This window comes from Solanum stenotomum, chromosome 1 (assembly GCF_019186545.1).
Source record: "Solanum stenotomum isolate F172 chromosome 1, ASM1918654v1, whole genome shotgun sequence".
Taxonomy (NCBI): domain Eukaryota; kingdom Viridiplantae; phylum Streptophyta; class Magnoliopsida; order Solanales; family Solanaceae; genus Solanum; species Solanum stenotomum.
Window position 1 is genome coordinate 28,687,776 of NC_064282.1, and position 16,835 is coordinate 28,704,610.

A 16,835-nucleotide genomic window follows, 5' to 3' on the forward strand; every position below is an offset into this window, starting at 1 on the left:
CTAACTTGTGCTTATTTTTATTAGTAATAATATTATTGTTGTTACTACAATATCTTCAACAAGAGTACAAGACCATGACACAAATACTTGTAATATTGGTACAAAGGCAATAGATGATGTTTCTCATTTTTTTATTTAATTTGGATTTCTTAAGTTATGCGCGAAATTTAGCTTTATAATCACTCCAAAGTTGATCAACCGTCTTCCCTAGTATGTCAACAAAGAAGTGATCACTATAGCCATTTCTCATTTTCTTGTTAAGTTCTGCCACGAACCCATTTCTCAAACTGTTGCAATAATCAAGAAATTGAGCGGTTACATCGTAGACTTGGTCCCAACGATTGCCCTGGCCAGGTTTCACCCAGTGGCTTGACCCAAGACCAGCTTTGAGCCTCACATAATTAGCAATTCCTTCAATTAATCCTCCAGGAGCCCCACTGTTCCCATTCCACTGCCATACGTGAGTGGCTTTGTGGTATAATACTCCAGTGATCTCGATCTCTCCTAACATTCCCAGAGTAACCTTGGATGTACCTGCAAATGCATATTTAACATTTGAGTAATGAGTACTATTACTTAATTATGTATATACATATATATCTCATATATGACTCACAATCCCAAAAAGACATTATATAGGTTTTTCATATACGTGAAAACAGAGAAGTTGGACCAAGTCAGTTGGAAAATTTAAAAGGATGATAATATAAAAGCCGCTAGAGTGGGAAAATGAAAATTTCCAATTACTTTATGAGTAGGTCAAGTAATTAATGTTTCTTGTAGTTAACCAAAAAAAAAAATGTGTCTTGTAGAATGTAGCTAATACTCCTAATATATCTTCTAGGACCCCATCATTTCCATTCCCATTGCCAAATTTTTGCATATCAAGATTAAAAAGAGATTTTATTGGTTCAACAATAGCTATTTTGGGATATACAATCATACTTGTCCACTTTATGAAATCAATGAATAATTTTACACTTAATTCCTAATTTACAGTTTACACTTTATACTTATCATTAATTATAGTCATTTCTCTAGACATTGTATTTATTATATTCAAAGAGAGATATAGTAAAACTACCTTTTTATTTATAATTTCTTAAAAAATGTGTAAAATCAATAGTGGACTGTAATGATCCTCCAGGTCATTTTTGCCTTAATGCCTCCTTTTCGTCGTTTAGAGTGTTCCTATAGCGACCCCAAGTCATTTATGACTTGATGGCACTAACTGTTCGATCGTCTGGTCGTTCGTTTGGGTTTTATGCATGTTTCCCTGTTTTGGAGCTTTCGAAACTTAAATAGTTGACTTTAGTCACAACGTCAGGTGAATGACCTCAGAATGGAATTCTGACGGTTTCATCAGCTTCAGAATGACCAAATTAGGTTAGTAGCATGGTTGGCACGAGTATCGAGGCCTTCGGTGCTAGTTTGGACCATTAGACGTTTTAGCCTATGAAATTTGGCCTAAGGTTAACTTTGGTCAATATTCTTGGAAAACACGCTCAGATGAAAATTCCGTCAGTGCGGTTAGTTCTGCAATGTCGAGTTTGGTCTAGAATGACCTTTCGTTCGCTTCCCAAAGCTTCCGATCTAATCCCGAGGCCCGTTGTGGAATTGGGCTAAAAATGGCATTTGGGTGTAGAATCCACTTTCAGTCAAAATAACCTCGTATGGAAATTCCGACTACGCCATTGAGTTTGGAACGTCGAATTTAGTGGCGTAGCATAGTCCATTTGTGCACACAGGGCTCCGAATGAATCCCGAACACCCCATCGGAGACTTCAACGATAGAAATAATTTGTTGGTGCGCTGGTGCACCCTCGCCTATAAGACAGTCATTTTCAGCTTTTCTTCTAAATTTCAAAGTTGAACATCTTGAGCTATAGAGCTCCAAATTGGGTGATTCAAGAGGCTAGGTTGTGAGATTTTTTGAGGAGAATGCGTTGGTGAGCTCGGAAGCTGCTTTGGGACCTTCGTTTGAGGCAAATTCTTGCTTTCACCTGCTGCCATGGCTACTTTATGAACTCAATTTGTGGGATATTTTGGGACTTGATTTCTCCCTCATTCTAAGTCCAAATTTGATGATTCCAATGGCTATTTTGAGTGGTTTTTCGAGGAGAACATCGTGGTATCGTCGGAATTCACTGTAAGCCTCCTGTTTCTTGTAAAATTTACTGATTTCAGCTGCTGTCTCATTTCTAGTTCTTGAGAAAATCTGGGTTTTGGTTGCATGTTGGTATTGTGATGTTTTCGAGTGCCGAATTGTGTCCCATTTTGGGACATGAGCTCGGGGAACTGATTAGGACCTATTTTTGAGGTTTATTCCGGAATTTCCAGTGCGGGTCCACTTTCTCCATTTTGACCCCGAAATTGGTTTGTCTCTGTTTCTTGCGATTTTAGTGTCAAAATGACCGTAATAACGTTGTCGTTCTATTTTTGATAGTGTGGCAGTGTCTCGAGGCCGTTCGGAAAGGGAAACCTCCAGAGAAGTGATTTTAGAGCGCGCGTGATCGGCCTATAGGTAGGCTACGGCTTCCCTCTCCTAGATTGAGCTCGAGAATGTAAATGCATGTTGATAAGGTAGTTATTGAATCATGCATAGGTGTTTAGAAATCATGTTTTCAGCCTATTTCAAGAATTATCGGGTAATTGTAAGCATGATATGTGTTATTAATTGACCCTCTTTGCTATGTGGAGTACTTGTATGTTTGATTACTTTTTATTTGAAGCATTTTGAGCCTTAGTTTAGGTTTGACTAGGGCTTGCCTTAGAAATGCATGATTCGAAACCGATAGGCCTTAGTTTTTCCCCGACGTCGCTCGGCCAGCTTAGATCCCTGTAGACTGGTGTAGCAGACTTGAGTCTGATAGTTTAGGCCTTAGTTAGGTGATACACTTGCTTCGATGATAGTTATCCTTATTTCTCTGATACTACGGCTTCACGAGTTACATCGGCGACACTGGGTTCCGCTCCGCGATTTGAAGTTGGTTTTTGATTCAGTTCCAAGGACTTACATTGATTGGCTAAGTGTGGACGGTGTTCCACGAACACTTATGATTATGGATCGATTGGGACTCTTTCAGCAGCCACATTGGCTCCTTTGTCGGGCATCCAGATCTAAGCTTCAGCCTCTACCTCGTTGATATTTTCGAAGAGCATTCGGTTCAAGGTCCAGACTGGATCACACGGATACTTATATAGAGCATCCGGTTAGAGGTCTGGCCTCAGTTACTTGATATTTGTGATTGGTTACTTGGATACTTATATCGAGAATTCGGTTAGAGGTCCGGCCTAAGTTACTTGATACTTGTGATTGATTACTAGGATACTTAAATAGAGCATCCGGTTAGAAGTCCGACCTTAATTACTTGATACTTGTGATTTGTTACTTGGATACTTATATAGAGCATCTGATTAGAGGTCCGACCTCAGTTACTTGATACTTGTGATTGGTTACTTGGGTACTTCTGGTAGGCATCTGGTTCGAGGTCCAACCTCCGTACTGTCAGATTCTACTAATTGGGGTTGAGGTTCTAGTTCGATATTCTCCGGTCTTAGGTTCTCAGATATAGTTCTCTTTAGTTATAGTTATTATGTGTACTCGTCGGGCTTATGGGGGTCCGTTCGAGTTTTTATTTAAATTTGTGCACTAGTGTACCTTCTAGGCTTATGGGGTCCAATTAGGTGTAGTTAGCATATAGATTACTTTAGTTAGTTCTTTCTACACTCTTGTGCATTCCATTGTTTACTTAGACTTCCGTTCTTGACCTCTGTTTGTGCTATTCCTTCTTTTCATATTGCCTTTACTTTTCAAGTTCAGTCGAACTATGATGCCTACTAGGTACATGTTGTTTTGGTACTCATACTACACTCTGCATCTATTTTCGTGATGCAGAACCGAGCCAGTAGCAACTAACATCCGGAGGTGAGGGTGAGCACAGCGTCCTGATCATTGTCGCCTCCTTCTGTACATATATTTTGTGGCTTGTCTTTTATACTTGTGATAGGTCCTTTGTAGTTGGTCCACTTCTGGGACTTGTATTCTTAGTATGGCTATGTACTTGTGACTTCTAGGTTCTGGGTTGGCTTACCTACTGGTGGGATATAGTAGGTGCCATCACGGCTCGAGGAATCGGGTCGTGACATGGACAGATGGAGTAAAACAAATTACTCTCGTCCCAAGACTAAATATAGGGTTGTGTTATTTTTCTTAAAACCGATTAAAAAGAGTATACTGCATAAATTAGGATAAGTATAGTATTATGTTGTTCTTAATATTAACTACTCATATTTTTCAAATTATTTCTCAAATCTATTGTGATTATATATCAATTAATATAAATATATATATATATATATATATACACTTCATTTATTATTTTAAGGGAGTATAAGGTCCATAATGAGCAAGTAAAAATAAACGAAAAGAATAATAACCTATAGAGATTGATGCAATACATATAAACTAGTAGTAATACTTTATTGTGGGACACAAATTTATGTGCAAACAAATCACTAAATTACAATAAATAGTAAGTCCGAATTTATAATTTTAAGAATATAATAAGTTTGATATTAAAAAAAATTAATAATTGAACTCAAAAAAGGAAGTCAACAAGTCCACCACGATTGAGTCCAAAATACAAACAAGGACTTGCCTTAAAAAATATTTAAATATAGACTGGCAATTCTTTGAAAAGTGGGTGTAACAAAATAATTATTAATTGAATATAATAGTAAAATGATTTATTGATTTATTTTCATTGTCCTATAATTATATGTTCTTAATTATAGTAAGTTATAGCCAATGCGCTTTAGCCGGCCGAAAGATTATGTAATTCTTATTTTAGTGAAGCAAAATGCATTTATCAAAAATGGCCAAATAGTTAGATTGTTTATTTGTTTGATTTATAAATTAAATAAGTGATTGAGTATTTAATTATCAATCCATATTATTTTTCATAAAATATGAAGAGTTGGTGGCCTAGATGGTCACTCAAGTTATGGTTAATGTTTAATGGATTGAATTTGAATGATGGTTATTTTGTGTAGTTAATGGATTGAATATGAAGAGTTGGTGGCCTACACAAAGTCGTTCAACTTTGTGTAGTTAGTTTTGATGGTTATTTTAGTTGAAAATATAATTTTAGGTACCTATTTAATGACGTGATAATTATATATTTTAGAAAAAAATATTTCAAAAATTGAAATCAACATGTAAATTTATTTAGAACCCAACCTATCCTAAACTCGACCAATTCTTGACCCGACCTGCTAATGGGTTAATTATATAAGAGCTCATTTTAATAACATTTAATACCATTTTTTTCCGCTTTTTTTGATTAAATACGAATACATTATACCCTCGATGTACATATGAGCTAATTGGAAATGACTTTTAACTTGAGACTAAAATAACGCAATTGCTGAAATAATCAACAAATTAGCCAATTAAGGAACTACTCATCGAGAGGTAGCCATATTGCTAAGCATTATATAATGTGTTATTTAACTTAGCTTCAGTTAACATTAATGTCCTTCAATTTTGGGTGTATCATAAGCATTTAAATTTGTATAAAATTAAACAAGTAATCACATGTATCTTACATGACATTTATAATATGCGTCTTGTATGGCATAAAAACAAATTAGTTATGTATCTCATGCGAATTGTCATGTAGGACGTGTGTGTCTACTTGTTCAACTTTATACAAGTTTAAGTATCACTTGTGCACACTCAAAGTTGAAGGGCATAGATGTCAACTGAAGTCAAGTCAAATGACATATTTATATATTATGCCTAACTTTGAACTTTAAATGATTAGCATACATATATACTACTTAGTTTCTTGAAATTAATTGGTGCATTTTTGTTCTTATGAAATTAATATTACCTAAATCTTTATATATAGTTTATTGTTAGAAATCCATTATTTTGAATTTGAAAGAATATCGTATCAGGAACGAGATTTGTGCACCAGTTAACAACAACGGAAGATCAATGAAATCCTTTTCAAGAATTGCTCCAAGCCAATTTTGAATCTCTAGGAAATAAGGTAATTGATTCACAAACTAAGTGTCAATTTGTCAGTATATGTTTATCTGAAGAAAGAAATGTGTATTCCTCTTTCAACCCTTTAGTTTTTTGTTCTTACGTTCTCTTTTCTCGTATTTCCTCTCTCCTGATAAGAGTAAAAAACAATCTTAAAATAGGGAGTGAAAGTGGTTCATCAGTTACCCTGTAAATGTTCCTACTTCTTTTTTCAAAATTATATTTTTTATTTCAGAATCTTTATCGGGTTGGGTCGGGTCCACATGGGTGACCCATGACCCAAAACATATATCTCCCGCTTGGCACATGGTGTAGAAGACCCAAGTTAATACAACATCAACTAGACACATAAATCATACTATTAATAGTTCGTGCGACTCGTGAGCATCAAGAGCTTACCTATAGGGTTTTACTAGCCCTACACATGAATTCAATCTCATTTGGAAAGAATTCACTACTAATATGAGGATATCATTACTCACAATACCCAGACTTCATTTGCTACTTCAATAGTTACTTATTCGATCCCTCATCCTCTTAAAGAAGTGAACTCGAGTTAATGTTTAACTTTATATACACAATTACACTCGACTGTAATAGTCGGCTTGTGTATACAAGTTAAATTGTTCATTTTAATCATCTTCCCTTTCTAGTCGAATCTATATATTCCATATCAACGGCTTTCCTAGACATGCACTACATTGCCAAATCACTCATGGATATTAGTAACATGCTAAAATAGCAACACCGATTGAAACTTCAAGAAACAGTAAAAGGTCAAAAGGTATTTCAATGAAAAGTTAATATAACTTTTCGAGGTCTCACACAGTGAAGAAGCAGGGAACCATTCATTCATTAACCCATTGATCATTTAACACTCGTAGTTTGAGACACAATATACGATGTTTACACCTTATACTGGTGCACGTATCTCATGCTTTCAATTATTCAACATCATACAGACTTTGGTCTAAACACCTCTAGGTGTTTAACTCGAGTTTCTCTCTTTAGTGATCCTCAAACTCATTTTCTTAGAGACACTCTTGTCTGGTTTATAAAATAAGTCATAATATGGTAGTGAAAATCATTTTTTCATGTTCTCTGACGTAAGATGCAATTGCTCGTATGAGAGAGCCAATCTCGAGATTTGTCTAACACACTCTTTATTTTTAAAACATTATAACATTCATATGAGATATGAATATAAATTCAATAGTCTTATGTTGATGATAAAATGACAACAACTAAGTTGTTTTACAATACATAAAAATTATCATATCCTACGCAAACCTAGAACCTTAACATGTTTCTCAAATAAGTCTCTAGATATTGCCTTTGTAGAAGAATCAACTATCATTTCACATGTAGGAATGTATTGTAAATTTATTTCTCCAATTGCTAATATGTCTCTCACAAAGTTAAACTTGATGTCAATGTGTTTGCTCTTGTTGTGATACTTAGGATCCTTCATGTATGCAATAGCTGCTTGACTGTCACAATATAGAATCATGGGGCCTTTAGAATTCTTTGCAATATTCAAATGCTCAAAGAATATCTTTAACCAAACAACTTCTTATACCGCAGACGCACAAACCACAAATTCAAATTCCATGGTTGAGAGAGTTGTGCAAGTTTATTTCTTACTTTTCCATGAAATAGCACCATCGTTAAGTAAGAAAGCATAATCGGATGTTGATTTTCTATCATTCCAGTCACCAGCCCAATCAACATCTATATAACCTTTTATGAATCAATCTGATGCACTATAACATAGTGAATGATCTGCAGTTCCCTTCAAGTATCAGAATATTCTCTTTACTTCTTTTCAATGATCTCTTCCAAGATTGGATTGATATCGGTTAATTAGAGTTATGGAATGACAAATTTCTGGGTGATTACACATCATATCATACATCAAACTCCTGACAACACTAGAATACGAAACTCGGGACACGTCTTCCTTATTTCACTTTTTGGACATATTTCAAGTGTTAAAGTTTCACCTCTTGCTATAGGATTATCCATGAATTTGCAACTATTCATTCGAAAGCATTCCAATATTTTATTTATGTAAGTTTCTTGAGATAAACTCAACAATTTCTTGGAACGCTCTATTTGGATTTTAACACTCAATTTATAGTCCTCTTTGATGAGTCCACAAATTGGACTCATTTAGGGCTTTATTTTGATAGAAATAGTGTTCTCAATGGTTATTTTGTCTCAATATCTGATGAAAACTCTTAAGTTTCAAGTATTTGAAATTTTAGTGGAAACATGGACACTTAGGCACAAAAAGGAACAAAAAGGCTGAAAAGAACGAAGAAGCTGAAGCCTGAGCCTCGCCAATTATACTTTGCGATTCGCCGAAGGGACGCACTCCGCCCTTTGTTCCAATACGCGAAGCCCTAAATGAGAAGGATAAAAAGGCGATGAAAGGAGCAGTCGGCGCTTCGCCGAATAGTTCAACGAAGCAGTACTATACCGCCCAATGGTCCAGAACGTGAAGATGCTGAAGGGAAGCACAAAACGGTGATGAAACAGAAGAAGGGCGAGTCGCTGAGTTATTCGACGGCCTCGACTAACCTCGCCGAGCGATCCGCCAACACTAATTTCTGAAGTCTATAAATACTAAACTCTTTATTAATTTTAGGGGAGTCGAATTATTATTATAATTTTCACAATAGAATAGTACTTTTTTGGGATATTTTTTCTCAAGTTTGGAGAGGGTTTTTTGGGAGACTTGAAGAAAGAAGANGGGTAAGGCGTAGGCTGGCCTTCATGCGGCAAATGGGTGTCCGAGAGGAACCCATTTGAAACGGGGTAAGTTGCCCGAGAGGGAACTTATTTCCATCTAAAGCTTAGTCTAGTCACTATTATCATGCAAATTTTTCTATCGAAAGCATGTACCCAACGATTTATCTCAACTTGTATTGCGGTCACATCCCAAGAACTTTTCCCCATACTTGATTTTCTTGTTATTTTTGTTGTTTTTACTACTTGTGACAAAGCCCCCATTTGATATTTGACACTTTTGTGTCACCCCCTTTAATTTACTATGTTTTTGTTCGTTAATGTCTTTAGCTACGACTAGTTAGAGCTAAATTTATTTTCTATCAATTCTCAAAACCACTCCCTTGGGACACGACCTCAACTTTTAGTTGGGTTACTATATTATCAACGATCGTAGACACTCGTACCGTAGGTTAGTGTCATTGGTCACGATAAGCATCACGTTTCACCTGAATTTTTCATATCAAAGGATTTTGAAAGCCACGACTTGATGGTTTTCACATACTTCAAATTTTTTCCAGTTAATAAAATATCATCTACGTAAAGAGAAAGAATCACAAATTTACCATTGGACTTTTCTTACATAGATGCAATGGTCTTCATCGATCACGATGAAATCAAATGATATTACCTCCTTATGAAATCTCAAGTACCACTGTTTTCAATTTACATTCTTTCCTTGGCCTTTAACAACAAAATCTACCGGTTGTTCCATGTAGATTTCCTCTTTAATTCTTCATTGGGAAAAGCGGACTTCATGTCCATTTGATGTAATTCTATATCTAAACGTGCAACAATAGCTTAAAGTAATCATATGGAGGTAAACTTCACAACTGGTGAAAAAATTTTCTCATAGTCTATTCCAACTTCTTGAGTAAAACCTTTTGCCACCAATCGTGCTTTGTGTCATTCTATTGACGTATCAGATTTGCATTTAACTTTGAGAATCTATTTATTCTCAACAACTTTACGTTCTTTAAGAAGGTCAACTAGATCTCAGACTTTGTTGGTTTCATAGACTTTAATTTTTATTTCATCGTTTTTACCCATTCATCCCTTTTAGGGCTCGATAAGGCCTCAATTACAAAATTAGGTTCATCCAATACTATAGGAGATACCAAGAAAACATAATCATCAATCTCATAAGATCGTTTAGGTACACTTTTTATTGCACTCTTATGTAATTGAAGTTTAGATTCATCTATGAGATTTAGAGATTCATAACTCCCACTTGGATCAGGAATCATTTCTTAATCCATTGAGTTATTGAGTATGTTTGATGACATTACCTGATCTTCTTAATTCAACATTTCGTAGAGAGGCTCAACTTCTCTATTTCACCTTTTTTGAGAAAATTATTTTCTAAAAACCTGACACCTTGTGATACAATTTCAGTAATACTTCCAGGAACAAGATTTATGCACCTGTTAACAATAGTGGAAGATCAACAAAATCCTTTTGAAGAATTGCTCCAAGCCAAACTTTGAATCTCTAGGAAACAAAGTAATTGATTCACAAACTAAGTGTCAATTTGTTAGTATATGTTTATCTGAAGAGAGAAACTTTAATTCCTCTTTCAACCCTTTCATTTTCTGTTTCTATGTTCTCTCTTTCTTTTTTTTCTTCTCTCTTGATAAGAGTGAAAAACAATCTTAAAATAAGGATCGAAAGTGGTTCATCAGTTACCCCATAATTGTTCCCACTATTTTTTAAAAGAAAAATATATTTATCTATATTTCAGAAACTTTATCGGGTTGGGTAGGATCAGATCGGATCGACGTGGGCGACCCATGACCCAAAACTTAAAGAATTAGTTGATTGTCCATTTACTTAGACATGAGTACTTATATCTATTTATATACATGCTTTCTAGGTTCAATGAGTCATTTTGAAGAAGAATGTATTTATCAATTATGACATTTACGATGATAAATTTTGAAGTGATTTCTCAACTTGTGAATATGCTTGTCATTCACCTATGAAAGATACTTGAAGACATTTGAATAAGATGGTCTCAACATTCTACTATCTATAACTCTTGTCTGTATTTCTTGTCCTATATTACTCAACTTTTATAACATGTTGTCAGCATAAAATTCATAAATTAAAGATAAAGTTAACTCGACAATTAGATCATGGAGGTGGTGAGTTTCTCTTATTTGTTGTTGGTTGATTTATAAAATTTTAATTTTCTAAATATAACTTGTTATCAGTACTGCTGACCATCTTTCACCACTTAAGCACATATAACAAGGCTAATGCCTCTACTATATCTAGCCTCAATTAATCGCTAATTGTTCTCATGGATTTTGAATTACAAGTTGATCATTCTAAATTATTTTAAGTGTCAATGGTAGAATTTTTTTAAATGGAGTATGTTATTTTCTATTGCATAATTTTAGATGAATGGTTTTGTAAATCTCTTATTATCAGCGGGTTACCAATACTCTCTCTGTTTATTTTTACTTGTCACTGTTTGACTTGACACACCCATTAAGAAAATAATTATTTATGTCACACCCCGATCCTAAACCCTGGAGGTGGCCGGCACTCGAGAACCATTGTTGATCCCCAAGTGAACCCTTGGTCTGGGTCACTACTCAGCGGAAGAATTACTCAAGAATATAGGAACTTCAAAATCAAACTCAAGAACGAATTCATGGATACAAGTTTACATATTGGCGTGAGGGCGAACAAACCCAACACTATGAAAGCTTACATACCTCGAAAGATCTAAGTTCTTTGGTGAAAATCCTCAAACTCAAATGAACGTTTGAACTTTCTTCTTTCTCTCCTCTTGAACTCTTCTCAAAAACCCTAAGTGTGTTTTGGAATTGCTAAAACTGGCTCCAATCAGTTTAGACCCCTAAAAAATTAACAAAAATGAGCTAGGCTAGTGGTGGTAAGGAAAACACCAAAATACCCCCTCCTTAAAATGGATGAACTGCCTTACCTAGACAGGCTGCACTCAAATAGGCATATCGCATTCATCCCAACTCAAAATTTAGAAAACTCGGCGGCATTGGAAAGAGGACTCAAAGACCTTCGATTTGATACCTCATGGGCCACCTAACTCATCATGTGCTGAAAGTTATGGTCGTTGGAATTTGACCCAAAACTCACAAATTTGAAGATTCAATTGTACCAATTTCAATTTAGCTTTTTCTAAATTTAGCTCTTTCTAAGACCGAGGTGTTACAATTTATATAGGTATTTTATCATACTATCCCTACTAGTTAATGTTTAGTATTGGATCTTCAAAAATGATATGGAGAATAATATTTAATGTTAGGGGTAAAACATAGAAAAAATAATTGTATTTTATTGCTATGTCAAAAGTGACACGTAAAAATGAAAATCTATTATAGGAATAAGTGACAAGTAAATGTAAACGCAGTGAGTAACATGTTTTCCCTTTTTCCTCTCTTTGACCTTTTAAAAAAAGAAAGTTTGTAACTATAAAAGGTCGTAATATTTTAATGATTCAAAAATGAATTACGGCGCACTTTGGTGTATTACATCATTTGTTGAGGGTGAGACAATGAATTTAATGTAAATTTCTATGGCACGCGTAATTATATTTTGGTTTGATAATTAACATAAGTTAAATCCTAAAGATAAGAAAGTTACCTAGTTGTAACATCTTGCAATTTGAAATAACTAGGAAGAAGTCAATAATTGGAAATAGTCATTTTTGGAAAGAATGAAAATCTGGAAATTTTGTTAAGTTAGAATAAGTTGAGTTTTGGTCAACTTCAAATAGCCATAACTCCTAGCTCAGATGATTTATGTGTATTTCCAGATATTGTTGGAAATCTCTTGCAATGATCTTTCCAACGCCTCCGAGTTTGCGTGATTCCGAGTTCGTATGAGTAAGTTATGCCTTTGGAAGTTGGGCAGTTGGGTTAAGGAAAGTCTAATCCGAATTTTGGAAGGGTAATTTAGTCTTTTCCTTACCTAATTATTCTAATTCATTTTTAGGAGTTTAATTGGGGTAAATTCATATTTTAGTCGGTTTAGAAAAGTGAATTTTACGCTAGGGCTTGGAGAAGAGGAGAAAAGAGAAGAACGTTCAAGATTCGTCGATTTCATCAAGGATAGCTTGTGGATTTCATCGGGGGTGATCCCTAAAAGGTATGTGAGATCACATAGCATTGGTTTAGTTCACCCACGCACCAACCATGATTAAATTCAGCGAATTTAAGTCTTTGAAAGTTTAGAAATTGGGTTCTTGACGAACATTGTTGAAAGTTTCGTTTGAATTTCTTGTGGGTTGTGTTGTTGGAGTTTCTTGCGATTTGATTCATGTTTCTGGGTGAAATTTCAGTTTGAATCTATCATATATTGAGGGTATAAATGATTCTAAGTGTTCGGGGAAGGAACAATTGAAGTTTAGAGGTTTTAGAGATGAAAAACGGAGAAGAAAAGTCGTCAAACACCTGTGGATAAGGGAGGGGCGTCGCGCCAACCATTGCGCCCCAAAAGGGTCTCTGAATCTTAACCCTTAGGGTGTCGCCCCAACCAGCGCGCCCCAGACCAGTCCCTGAATGTTGAGGGCTGTCTCCCCGCACCTCTCAGAGCGCCAGGGACGCCAGTTCTCCCCATTTTTTCCCCACCTTTTTGTACTTGTTCCTTAGCAATGTACCTATGTTTTCTAGTTGATTCCAACACTCTAAGGTACATCCAAACATCATGAGATCATCCATAAACATGAGATCATGTACCTTGAATCCATAATCCAATTCAAGAAAAGTTAAGATCAAAGTCAAGAGATGTTAAGAGTTAAGTCTAGAAGTTAAGAAGCAAGCCAAAGCAAAGTTTATAAAGTTTTCAAAAGTCTTTAACAAACATTTTAACCTTGTTTTAAGACTCAAGTTTCAAGTTAATCAAAGAGTGAGTTCATTTCTCAAAAAGCTATAAGGGAACTAAGTATTCCCAAGAGTTTTAAATGTTTTTTACATTTGAATAAGAAAGGGAAACATCGATTTCCAAGAGAGCTTTTAAGCTAAAATTTTGAGTAATTATCTCAAAAAAAAAGAAAGAAGTTTTGATTTTTAAATCATATGAGCTAAGTATATTTTGAGAGTAGTATTGAGCACCGATATGGGGATGCGAGTTCATACTAACTCAAGTCTCCATAAACCATTTAGCCATCATGGGTAGTAAAGGGTCATACTTTTTAGATGACTCCTTAAGATGCTTTTAGCATAGACTAGTGAATCCACTAAGTTAAGCGTTCTATATGACGGCAAAGTATAGGACAGTTCTAGCAGCGTGGGAAAGACGTTGTATCACCACTTGGGCTCATAGTGGTAGTTGTCGGTTAGAGAATCTCCCACAGAAACTACATTACTTTGTTATATGAGTAAAGTTGGGTTTGTTATTGCATTTTCTTTGATGAACTAAGTTGCTTTTACTGTTTTATAAAGTTTTTCATATATTGCATGTGTCTTATTGCTTTATTATGAGTTGAATTATTCATGAGTTGAGAAGAGTCAAGGTAAGTGTTTCTTCCAGAATCTTTTCAATCATATGTATTGTTTAGCTTTCCAACTCGCATTCTCGTATATTTAATGTACTGATGTCAGTTGGCCTGCATCTTATTGTGATGTAGACGCAGGTAACCAGGATCAGCATCCAGTGCCTCGTTGATCCAGTTTGAGCACTCAGAGTCTTGTGGTGAGCCTCCTTGCTTCCGAAGGGTCCCTTTATTGCTTTCAGTTTTATTATTAGCTCATTAGGATGTCGTGGGCCTGTCCCGACATCCATCTCAGTTGTTTAGAGGCTTCATAGACAGACAGTCAATTAGTTAAATTCATTTGTCACTACTTTATTATTGGCTTATGTTTTTGAGACTTGAGGTTGCCATTTTGGCTAAGTTTGAATGCTTATTTAAAGACATTCTAAGTTATTTCATCAGTTCCTTTTTAGACTATTTCTTGTGTTTAAGTCTTCCGCTGAGTAAGTAAGTCAGGCCAAGTGTTCTCTTGGGGCCAGCAATGGTTCTCGAGTGCCAGCCACGTCCAGGATGTAGGCTCAGGGCGTGACACTAGTAACTTTAAACCACCCATAAAGGTGGGAAAGGGAAGTTACCTAATAACTTCCAACAACCCATAAAGGTAGAAGTTACCAGGTAGTTTTAAAACTACCCACCATCTCCACAACTCACGATGACGGAAAGTGGAATTAACGTTCAAAAACTCTCTAGATTAAAAGGGTCCTCTCTTTGCCATAAAGTATAGTTTTATCCATCAAATTTATTCATAAAGTGTAAGTCAAGGGAGAGAAACAAATTCTGAAGAATAATAGAGAAAAGACTTTCGCTCAATTCAAGCAAGATTACAGAAGAACATTATGGCTGATTTGGATATGTATTATTGATTAAAGTGTGTGGGTGTGTGCGCGCGGTGTGCGTGCGTGTGTGTGGGTGTTCTACAGACGTTTCTTATTTTAATTACTATTTAAGAAAATCAACAATAGTTGAATGGTGAATTAATTATTCCTAAATTTATATTTCTCATAAAAGTATAAATATCTCTCATAATTATATTTATATATTATTACTGAAATTGAAAAATTAAATGCACTCCTCTTGGTTATACAATTTAATTGCCAAAATAGTAATATTTAAGAACAAGAAATATGTACTTGAACTAAAAACACATTCTTCTAAGTAAGTCTCTTTCGATTACCTTACTTGTTATAACTAATTATTACACTATTCGCCTCTCTCTATTACAAATAAGTGCAGATTTAATTATAACATAAAATAGATAGATGTCACTAAAATATTAACAATATATCAATACTTCAATTAACGGTATTACTTCTTCCGCTTCTCTAGGTTACAGAATTAGTAATATGTTTATACATAGTAAACAATAGATACTCCCTCCGTCCCATTTTATGTGACACCATTTCCTTTTTGGTCAGTCCCAAAAAGAATGTCACATTTCCTAATATGGTAAGCATTTTAAGGTACAATTCCTCTTTTACCCTTATTGGTCCCACTTAATTTTAAAATAATACTCCAATACATTTATGAGGAGAGAGAAAAGTGTGTCTACTTTTTAAAGGGCAATTTGGTAAACATTTCAAAGTCTTCATTTATTTCTTAAACTCCGTGCCCGGTCAAATGTTGCCACATAAAATGGGACGGAGGGAGTATATGTTAATAATAAATAAAATAATATATAACTATAAAATAAATAGAAATTAAATATATAGCTTAAGCTCATACACATAAAATTTAAAAATAATACTTACTATTATATAGAAATATCATGATCTGTCGGTTTCTCAACACAAAAGAAAATTACTCCATAATAGAAATGGTATCACTAACGAAAATATTATTCTCCATTAAATAAGAAAATAGAAGAAATATTCAAGAAGAATAATTTCACTATTTAATTAAAAGGAGGAACTAGAATAATTTTCAAAATAAGATAATTAAAAAATAGTACAAGAAGAACTTAAAGAAATATATGGATTGTTTTGTTTCTGCCCCTCTCTACTGCTTTAGCAACTTATTCCTCGTGTTATTTATAGTCATTCTCTGAAGATGGAAATCACCCTTTTTCTCTTAATTGTCCACTTGCAAGTTGAATTTTTTGACAAAATTAATATGGTAAGTCCAATACACTCCAACATTTGATAAATTTTTCTTTCTAACTTGTCTTTTGCTTTGTTTTCACTTTGGTGCTACTACATTTTTCAACTTTTGTTTTCCATATTTGCTGCATCTTTCTTTAATTTATTTCTTTCTTATTTGTTCTTTTTTCCATTTTTAGCTTGTGGGTTCCACACAATGAAAAATATGTGTCCAACTCTTTTCCATATTTGCAAAATTTCTCGTTCCTCTCTTTCATAATTCTTTAATATTTTCATTTGTGTTGGATAATTTCTTTTAAATCAGCACTTGTGTTTCTTTTGCCACATATCTACTTAGTTGATGTTTTCTTATTGTAATGCACCATTTTCTGCAAAG

The 16,835-nt window shown here is 34.7% G+C and overlaps 1 protein-coding gene and 1 pseudogene across 2 annotated transcripts in view; both read right to left on the reverse strand.

The window, feature by feature from the left end:
- The window catches only part of LOC125853262 (F-box/kelch-repeat protein At3g06240-like), a 36,142-nt gene that overhangs the window by 4,248 nt on the left and 15,059 nt on the right, over positions 1-16,835 (reverse strand). The gene's annotated exons all lie outside the window — the stretch shown is intronic.
- LOC125870909 (uncharacterized) lies at positions 49-13,450 on the reverse strand (annotated as a pseudogene).